Here is a 10,325-nt window from a genome sequence, read left to right as displayed (position 1 = left end):
GCATGAAAAGTTTGGAATGACCAACAGCACGAAGCTGAGAGTACCTATGGCAGTGGGAACCAGACTAACTCCTTCATTAGATACTCCTGCTGTTGATCTAACTCTTTATCGAAGCATGATACGGTCCTTATTGTACTTAACTGCAAGCAGACCTGATATTATGTTTTCGGTATGTAATTGTGCTAGATATCAAGCTAATCCCAGGGAACCTCATTTAACTGTAGTAAAAAATATTTTTCGCTATCTTAAGGGGATTGTTTCGTTAGGACTTTGGTATCCTTCAAAATCAGGATTCTTCATTCAAGCTTTTTCAGACTCTGATCTAGGTGGATGTACTTTGGATAGGAAAAGTACAAGTGGTGGAGGTCAACTATTGGATGGGAAGTTGGTGAGTTGGCAATCAAAGAAACAAACTTGTGTTGCTATATCAACTGCTGAGGCTGAATATATTTCTGCTGCTTCTTGCACTTTGCAAATTATTTGGATTCAGAGTCAACTTCGTGACTATGCGATAAACATGAAAAAGATTCCCTTGTATTGTGATTCGCAAAGTGCAATTCGCATTTGTCATAATCCAGTACAACATTCAAAGACAAAACACATTGCTCTTCGATATCATTTTATCAAAGATCATGTTGAAGATGGGAATATTGAAATTCATTTTGTTAAAACCACTGAACAACTTGCTGATATTTTTACTAAACCTCTTGATGAAAAATCATTTGTAAGAATTTTAGCAGGTTTGGGGATGATTGATGTGAATTCAGTTTCAAAGTATCAAGAATGAAAGGTCCATTCAACAGTTATGAGTCAGAATCGTTCAGAAGTTACTGTTCATTCAGAGGCTTTGCATGGCTTCGCATCCATACAACTGGTAACTAAGAATTTTTTTTGTTTTGTTTTCAAAAATACAAAAATCCAAAAAGATTTTATTTTTTTATGTTTTTATTTGCGAAAAACTTGAAAAATCAAAAATATTTTCTTTTGTTTTGTTCTTATATTCGAAAGTTCAAAAGTCCAAAAAGATTTTATTTTGTTATGTTTTTATTTTCGAAAAATTCAAAAATTACAAAAATCTTTTTTTTGTTGTTAACCTTGTTCTTTAAGTATTGTGTTTTTAGTTAAGTCCAGTGCTTAATGCGAAGATGTTATGCTTGTATGTTTCTATGGGAAGTTATTATTTTTTTCTTGTACTAGTTAGAATGTCCCTAGAAGCATGTTGCAGCATGTTGACTCAAGCCTCGTATGACTCTATGTGTGAGAAATGAAAGCCTTAATGAAATCATCTAATGAAAATTTCTTCCCAATAAGGCTTGTATTCGCATTAGTCAAAAGAGCTACCTTACTCTTCTCATATGAGTTAAGAGTTTTCTGTTTGGTCCACACATAACAGAGGTACATTCGATCGAATAACCAATCTTTTTCATCACAAAATTCTTAACACAAATCACACACAAAGACGTATGTCTGAGAGGTCTCTGATCAAACCCATCGAGACCTAGATATACAAACATTCTGTGTTAATGATCTGACATCATGAGTCTGTGATGAAGGTGAAACCCAAACATCTTTCCACTTAAAGAATTGACAGGGAACATTGTTCCAGATATTAACGAAACTTTTGTTTCAGTACCAAAATTTCGAAACTCCAAATCATATTCAATTCGAATGCGTGGTCTTGATCAAACATTCGCAACCCACGATGTTTGTTACCCAACAAGATCCAGTACAACAATTTTTATGAATATGATTTCTTTGTGAGTTTCATTCGCAAATCCTACTCATGATAAATATTTTCAAAAGCCAACTTGTCACTGACTACACTGGTCATACAAGTAATTTCAGTTACAATTTCTCACCTTATGTTAAGGTTGAAATGTAATGAAATTTGAAACCAACCCAAAAATATTTGACAAAATAAGCCCTTTGATACTTATCAAAAAGTATTCGATTGTAATTCACGGGAACATACACAAGCTGTTGATCATCTCTCTTGATGATTAACGAAGCAACCTTTGCCTGGGGTTTAACTGCCTTTGTGTCAAATTGAATTTTTGACATCACAGAATTCCAAATTTTTTTTGTTGCTTATCTTATGTCTTTGGAACACTGCACTCACGAAATCCTTGAGGTTCTGAGTAATACCAACTCAGGCTGATGATTTCGCAAGTCTGGCATATGACTACATTTTATATCCCAAAAGTGAAAGAGCCTTGCCTCCATGCGAAGGGTTCTAACGGTTCCAATTCTATAACGGGAAAATTTACAGGCTGTGTACACGAGATGTTTGGTATTCTTTCCTGTTTTCTACGTGATGTGACAACTGCTTTTTGATAAATGGCTATCTTTTCGTAGTAGTGGTCCGATTTTCAAGGTGCCATATCGGATTACATTAAATGCATCCCGCTTCAAATTCAAATCATTGAGAGTTACGTATAAAAAGGGATTCAAGATTATCTTAAACAGTTACACGATCAAACTCATATACTCACAAATCCTCTGAATCTTCATCTTCTTCAAACCCTAACAATGGCAGCTACTCAATCCAACACCGATGAAGTTATCTCACAGACTCTAATGAAGATTCAAAGCACCAACTACATTGTTGATCCTAGAGTCTCATCTTACCCAGAAGAACTAAAGATGTTGATTGTTGCCTTGAAAAGATCTCCTTTATCAACTGCTATGTTCAGTTCTTTTCCGGTTCCGATGACATGGTTGTCAATGGCGGCATCAACAGCATCCTACAACTATGCCACTGATGTCATCACCTTCCAACTGATGAACAACAAGAGGGTTAGTTTGAACAAGAAGATGTTCATTGAGTTCTTGAACATTCCCAATAACCCTCCGTTCTTTAAACCCATCAATTCACAGATTATCTTTATGTTCCATGAGATGGGTCATCAACCTACTCTACTAGAATTCACGAAACCAATTTCCTCAACTGTAACAACAACCAAACCAATTTCCATTTCCAAAGGAATCACAATTAGTTCAACAGATGGAGGTAGTTCGAGTGCGAAACCATCAACTGAGGATATAGGGAAAGGAAAAGGGATAGCGTATGAAAAATTGAAAGAGGAAAAGAAAGCAGAAGCAGAAGCTGAAATAGAAAAATTAAGACATGTGCAGAGTATAATGAGACAAAGGGCAAGTGATCCACCAACAATGAACAAAGGTGATCCTGCGAAGTTATATTCGTATGAAACAATTGAATCCAAAGTGTTGGGGAATCACTTATATGAGTTCGAGAAAAATCCAAGGAAGAGTTATGATGTTGCGAACTCTGATAGAAGCCAACTTGATTTTCCGATAAACGAGATGATGTTTATCACGGCGCAGTACAAGATAAGTGACAAATTTGAAAATGTTGATGAATACACTTATTTGAAGATAAGATTTCATGCTGTACTTGCGAAGGATCGAGATGAAGTGTGGTCTTTAATGAAGATTAAGAAAGTTTTAACAATTAAGAAGGATGTGATGTTTGAAGATATGCTTCAAAACTTTCGATATTTTGTGGTTAGAGCAAACAACAAGGCATTCGACTTCACCATTGCTGATTTTCCCTTAATGAATTTAAATGATCTCATTCAAGTGGCATCCATTCTCAAAGACATGCAAGATAACAAGCTGAAAGGATATGATACTGATGTATTCAGATTTGGTTTTGCACATATCAAGACATTCATAGATAACTACTATGATTGCTTGGCGTTGGCTGATGAAGAACTTGCAGTGGGTCTTGGAAGAAAAGTTACAGTTGCTTGGGAACCAACCTTACCTCAATCTGAGTTAAGGAAGTATGCTGATGGAGAAATTTGTCTGAAACCATTTGGAATGGTATTCGTAGGAAAGGATACAAAAGGAATGCCCAATAAATTTTTGTTCAAAGTCACAGAGGTTGAAAGATATACTTCTTCACAATATACGAATTTTATTGTTCGTATGAATAACTGCAAGAAGAACAATGCAGGAGACAAGAAGGAGCTTAAGAAGATAATTACTTGGTATTCTGAAATTCAAAGAACTATGCACTCAACTATTCAACATCTTACAAACCGAATAGTTTCGACTGTTTACAAAGGGAGAGATTGTAGAGTCTATGTGTTGTAAAAGTCGAAGTGTTAGTTTCTTTAGTTTCGCATATTAGTTATTTTACTAAGTCACATTTTGTGCGAAGTGGATTGTAATAGACTTAGTATATTTTTTGTTCACTCAGGTTGCCTATAAATAGGAACTGAGGTTAGAAGTAGAAGAAGCTTTTTGAACTTGAAGTATTCTTTCTGCTTATGCATTGTAATCAGTCTTTATCAATATAAGATATGATTAATATTTACTCATTGTGTTCTTACTTTTCAATCATTCATTCATAATTGCTTTCATAATCTCGATAACCATTCTCTTTAAGAACAATCCAATGTTTACAAAAGAGTGGTTGCTTATGGATAGTTGGAAGTATAGTAATGGATGGACCATATTGACATTATTATGAACATACATGATTCTATTAACAATGATTTGTCATATGGCGAATATGGAAATATTTCCATAATGGGAGTTGGATATCAAGAGTCTATGAGAAAGTTAGAAATTTTTATGCATGAAGGATGTTCAAAGGAATGTGCTTTGAATATGAGACTTTGGATCTATGGAATTGTATTGTAACAATCTCCAATGGAAAGTTTTGTAATTGACAAAGTCTCTATGACTCGTGTAGATAGTCATTACAAAAGGAGCACTGCTTATATGTTTAGAATCTAACAAATTACAGTAAGTGGCAAGACCTTGGAATTCTTACACTTACGATAAGGATTTGGAATTGTGAAATGAGTATCACTGGAAATTTTTACAATTGAACTATTTCAAAAAGTAAGGATCGTAGGTAAAACATAGTGTGTATGCTTGGCACATGGGATAGCTATTGTTTTAATTCAAGTATTAGTTGATAAATCGAAACAATATACAATGAATAACGTGTAACCAATATGGTGAATAAATAAAAGGTGTTTTATTTACACTCAAACGTCTTGGTGCCATATAGGATTAGTATCACTCTTGTGTTTCACTTTGCATGTTTTGACTTCCAGAATAATAAGATTATTCAAACCATCCACAGTCAATCATACTTTGGAAGCAGGTATGAAGCTAGACTGTCATGAGTTGGCTTGTATATTGTGTAAGGTGTTAGACATATCGAAATTTGTACCAACCAGGATTTCCAGGTATCTTTATTGTTTATGATTTTGGTGTTTTGAGAGGGGACTCGGCGAGTCGGAGCTCAGACTCGCCGAGTAGGGACGCGATTCTGGACGCGGGATTCGCCTGGACTCGGCGAGTCCAGGATATGGACTCGGCGAGTCCGCGCTGTTTAATGAAACCCTAATTTCTCGGGTCTGGGACCTATTTAAAGGGCCTTATGGCCGTCATTTGTACCCAACAATCCATAGAGAGAAACCCTAGAGTGCTTTAGCGATTTGAGAGAGAGAATGGAAGCATTTCTTGACCTTTGTGTGTTGTTTAGCAAAGAAGAGGGAAGTCCTAGCCAAGAGGAAGCAAAGGAGGTTGCTATTCTGTGGATTTTAAGCTTAGATCATCGATCTAAAGGTATGATTTCGGCTCATCTTCTGTTTTGTGAAGTATATTTGGATTTAGGGTTTCTTGTGGCCTTTGTTGGGTGGATTGATGGCCAAATAGTCCCTTGCTAGTGATGAGGCTTTGGATCTGGATCCATAGAGGTCCAGAGAGCCTCATTCATCAAGCTTTATGAAGAACAATGGAGGTTTTGGATTGGAATCCTTATGCCTTAGGTCAAAATGCTATTTATGAGCCATGGGGTGTGTTATGGACACCAAGTCTGGGGCTTTACGTGATGAATCAGTCCAGGAAGGCCAGATCTATGAATTGTTGGAGCAGATCTGACCTTAGAAGCGAGTTTGAGTGATTGCATGGCATGGACTCGCCGAGTCCGATGAGCAGACTCGGCGAGTAGCTTGAAGATTGCCTTGAGTTCGCTCAGTGAGTGGTCCAGTCGAGTCATAGGCTGACTCAGTGAGTCAGGGTGAGTTAGAAAGGGTTGACAGGTGGTCTGAGTCGAGCTGGGACTCGCCGAGTTGTTCTTGAGACTCGGCGTGTTGAGTCGGGGTGGCCCCGCGATTCTTCCAGGTGGAACTCGTCGAGTCAGGGGGAGTACTCGACGTGTAAGAAGGGAATCCTAGAGAGTCGGTGAAAACGTCTAGACTCGCCGAGTTGCCCTTGTGCACTCGCCGAGTCCGGTCAAAGTTGACCGTTGACCGTTGACCAGATTTGACCTGTGTTGACTTCTTAGGGATAGTCAACCTTAGAGATAAGAAGTGTTAATAAGAGATGTATGATGTTATAGGGAGATTGTAGCTCGGAGGATCGAGCACGAGTGATTTCGAGATTTGCTAGCTATCGATATTCACGAGGTGAGTCTTGTCACTATACTGTACCCGGAAGGGTTTGATTGTGTGACCGGAAGGTCGGATATGATATGAGACATATGTGTTATATGTGATAAGTTAATTGTTATATGTGCTATGTATGATATGTTTAATGTGGGCCGGAAGGCATTATGTTATGGGCCGGAAGGCGTTGTAATGTGGACCGAAGGGTTGGCGTGGGTAGGACCGGAAGGTTTACCCAGCAGGGACGGAAGTCCCCTGAGACACATGGACCGGAAGGTCAGGGCCTGGAAAGGCGTATATGCGTAAGTCGTATTTTGGGGGAACTTACTAAGCATTTATGCTTACAGTTGTCGTGTATGTGTTTTAGGTACTAGCGAGGACCGTGGGAAGGCGCCGGCGTGATCTGTACACACTGATAGACATATCGAAATTTTTGCTCCACCATTCATTAGTGCCCCTGAAATAAGATTTGAGTATTGGATTCAACCTGCACTCACCTGAATTACTTCATGGAATTTATCATGAGTAACTGTGAGACGATACTATCATATAATCATCAAAGTAAGATATATGAGTTGTTGACTACAAGTTGGTTATGCATTGATGATACGAAAACGCATCAGTAACTTGATGCTATAAAACGTATCGTTGTGCATAACTTAATGAGTAGTTATTAAAATCATATAATGTCAAAGTTTATATGTTCCTTTTATCCTAAGAGGATTAAAAGCGATATCTTGGGCCCCTCGATGATTCTGTTTTGACTATGTGTCGGACCCGGTCAGAACTAAATTGATGTGTTCAGTTATATTCTATGTCAGGCGAATCGGAAATCGGGAAAAAAATTGCAGGATAATAAGTATCACCATGTTCCATGTGTTTGTCGACATAGATATCTTGAGAATAGAGGAATATATGATCCCTTATCTGAAGGACGTGTCATTGACTAGGTCAAAGTTTGACATCGGCTTTTGAAAGCTTACGATTGCTAAGTCGGATCCTAAAGTCGCATTCACTACTATAGTTATTAGACTTATCCAAGTGAGAGACTTTTGGATTTAGTGTCTAAGACTATAACAATAACTGGGATGTACTTGACCCGATTGTAGCATGGTCCTTTTGGGTTTCCTTCACAAGTGCAATTTGATAGGATGAACTTTTGAGAATAGGATTATTTATGATTTATTAATATATTACAAGTATGGAAAATCAAGACTCTTTTCATAAAAGCCAACATTAACTCATAAGTTATAAAAATGAAGAGTTTTGACAAGTTTCAAAACATGCCCTCATGTTTTGGAATTTGTAAAGTCTCACTAATGAAACTTTAATTCCAAACCCTAGAGTTTTAAATGTTAAAATTCAACCCTTATACTTTATAATATTACCGTTAGTAGGCCTCATTTACGAAGCCGGTCTATAAGGGGGGTATAATGTTACTGCTTATAAAATGACGGTGTAATGGGTGTCCACTCTCACCCATCGCTTCCTTGATTGGTGGAGGGTTGTTAGCCGAACGGGTAGGATAGGACATTAATTCTCCCTCATTAAAAGTATAATGTTAAAAAATAAAGTAATTAAACTTTTATTAAATTCCCAGTCTTAGTTACTTTAGGAAAATATGAAAATGACGCTAATTCATGAAATGGCACTTTGCACCTTGTTATGTCGTTAGTGGAGCATATGTGGTTAACCGACACACTAATCTGGGACTGATAATGTGTGGCAAAGGGTTGTTGTTAATCATATATCGATAGAGCGTGTGTGGTTAACCAGCACCTTGATTAGGTGATTTGTAACATCGGGTGTACTAATTTAATTTTCATGATTATTCACACCTTGTTTGTGATCATTGGCATCCCAGTCACAAACTTGAAGGGCACAATCGAGGTTTAAACATGTCATTGAAAATTTCAATGAATCTCAAAGGATCTAGGAATTTCAATCCATTTAAAAATTAATAATCCACTTCGTTTTTCATGGTTGAAATTGGTAAATCGTCATTTACCTACCTTCAAATATTTTACAATTGGATTACGACATCCCTCTTTGAAATTGTAAAATATTGTGTTGGGTCCTAGCCTTAAAATTTCGTTTTGGGTGTTATATTAAGGACTTAAATCAACAAACTTGAATTGCTCTCTTTATATATGTCTTGGTCAGATAACTATGGTCTACCCGAATCTGTTGGAAAAGGCTTTCTACATGAAGATGATATTCCACAACATCATACTTCACTTCCTCCACCTCCTCCAATTATTCTCCCTAACCCACAAGTTCAAAGACTTGAAAAGTTCAAGGTCACTCAAGCCCTATTGGCTAGCAAACATGAAGATGGAAGATCTGTGTGTGCACATTTTTTGGAGATGAAGTCACACATTGACAGGCTGGGAATATTAGGAGTCGATGTCTCAAGGAAGTTGGCTGTTGACTTGGTTCTTCAATCACTTCCTGAGTCATATAGTCAGTTTGTTAAATACTACTATATGACAGACCACGACATTTCCCTTATCGATCTTACATATTTGCTAATTGCTACTGAATCGGAAATGATTTGGCATACTGGTAATGAAAATTTGATTGGAAGATCTGCTTCCCAAACTTCCATAAACATTGACAATGGAAACATTGGAAGTCCATAAAAGATTTCTCTTTCCAAGGGAAAGGGAAAGGCTAAGTTTGAGATTGTTCCATGTACCATTCACAAAGAGTCCATATGTTTCTAGTGCCAAAAGAAGGGGCATTGGTTGTGAAGCTGTCGTATCCACCTGAAGGATCATAAGGATGGTAAAGTCAAAAAGTTTGGCTCTGCTTCAGGTAAGTCAACTATCTAACTCTATTAAGTTCCTATTGGTAGATTCTTAATACATGATGTGATAAGACTGCATTTTGTTGTTTTGTAGGATCAAAAGAAGCTTAGAGGAAAGGCATGCAAAGTCTGATTGCGAAGAGATGGATTTCGATCGCATGGTTCGATGATTTGATTTTTGAGATGATGCTAGGAATTGTTATAGATTGCTTAGAAATGTTTAGTAACATAGTTTTCATTTATAATTGCATTGTAAGGAAAAGTTTATATAAATAAATAAATTTTTGTTTTATCTAATTTTATATTTCCTTGCAATGGCATATGTGAAAATTGATGTTTGTATTTTAGCAATATGGATTTGATTCTTTCGTTTGTGGTAGTGTCTAAATTTACCAAATAAGGAAACATTCTCATCACCCAAGTTTCAATTTGACAGAAACTTGGAATCATGCAACTAGCGTTGTATGATGAATGAGAACCTTCATCCTTGGGAAATTAGGACTAATTACTTATTCACATGTATATGTGAGTTAAGTGAAGGACTAGGGGATTGGGTACACTTGGTTGTGCACTAGTCAGGTCCACCACAAAGAACGATAAGACTATTCGTTATAGTTTACTAAAGTTAGTAAATATGGTTATGCTTACAAGATTAAGTATAATTCTAAGTAATTGAAAAGTCTCAATGTATAGCTGAACGAATAAGAAGAATCAAAGTCGGCAGAAACATAAAATTTTCTCCAATCTGAAAAGATGGGAGACTATGTGAGTATCGTGTTTTATGATCATCTTAATTATTATGAAAACCATATCACACTTGATCCTCTAAAGTTCACTTGTATGGCCATGGAGAGGAATCGTAGATTGTTGAAATGGCTAAATCAATTAAGATGAATCATACTTCGTTCCAAAATCAAATCTTAGAGTCATACTCCAAGATTGTATATTGAGTCACATATCAACAAATGTAGAGTAAAATGTTTTCTATTCTTGTACATTTGAAATTGGTAAATAGTAATGTTTTGGATAAAACAAAGATCAACTAAGACCGATTGTCAAAAGTGTTTGTGTTGATAAGAAACCGC

Source organism: Lactuca serriola, chromosome 9 (assembly GCF_051521515.1).
Source record: "Lactuca serriola cultivar US96UC23 chromosome 9, Lser_US96UC23_V15, whole genome shotgun sequence".
NCBI lineage: Eukaryota > Viridiplantae > Streptophyta > Magnoliopsida > Asterales > Asteraceae > Lactuca > Lactuca serriola.
Note: the sequence above shows the minus strand (reverse complement) of the source record.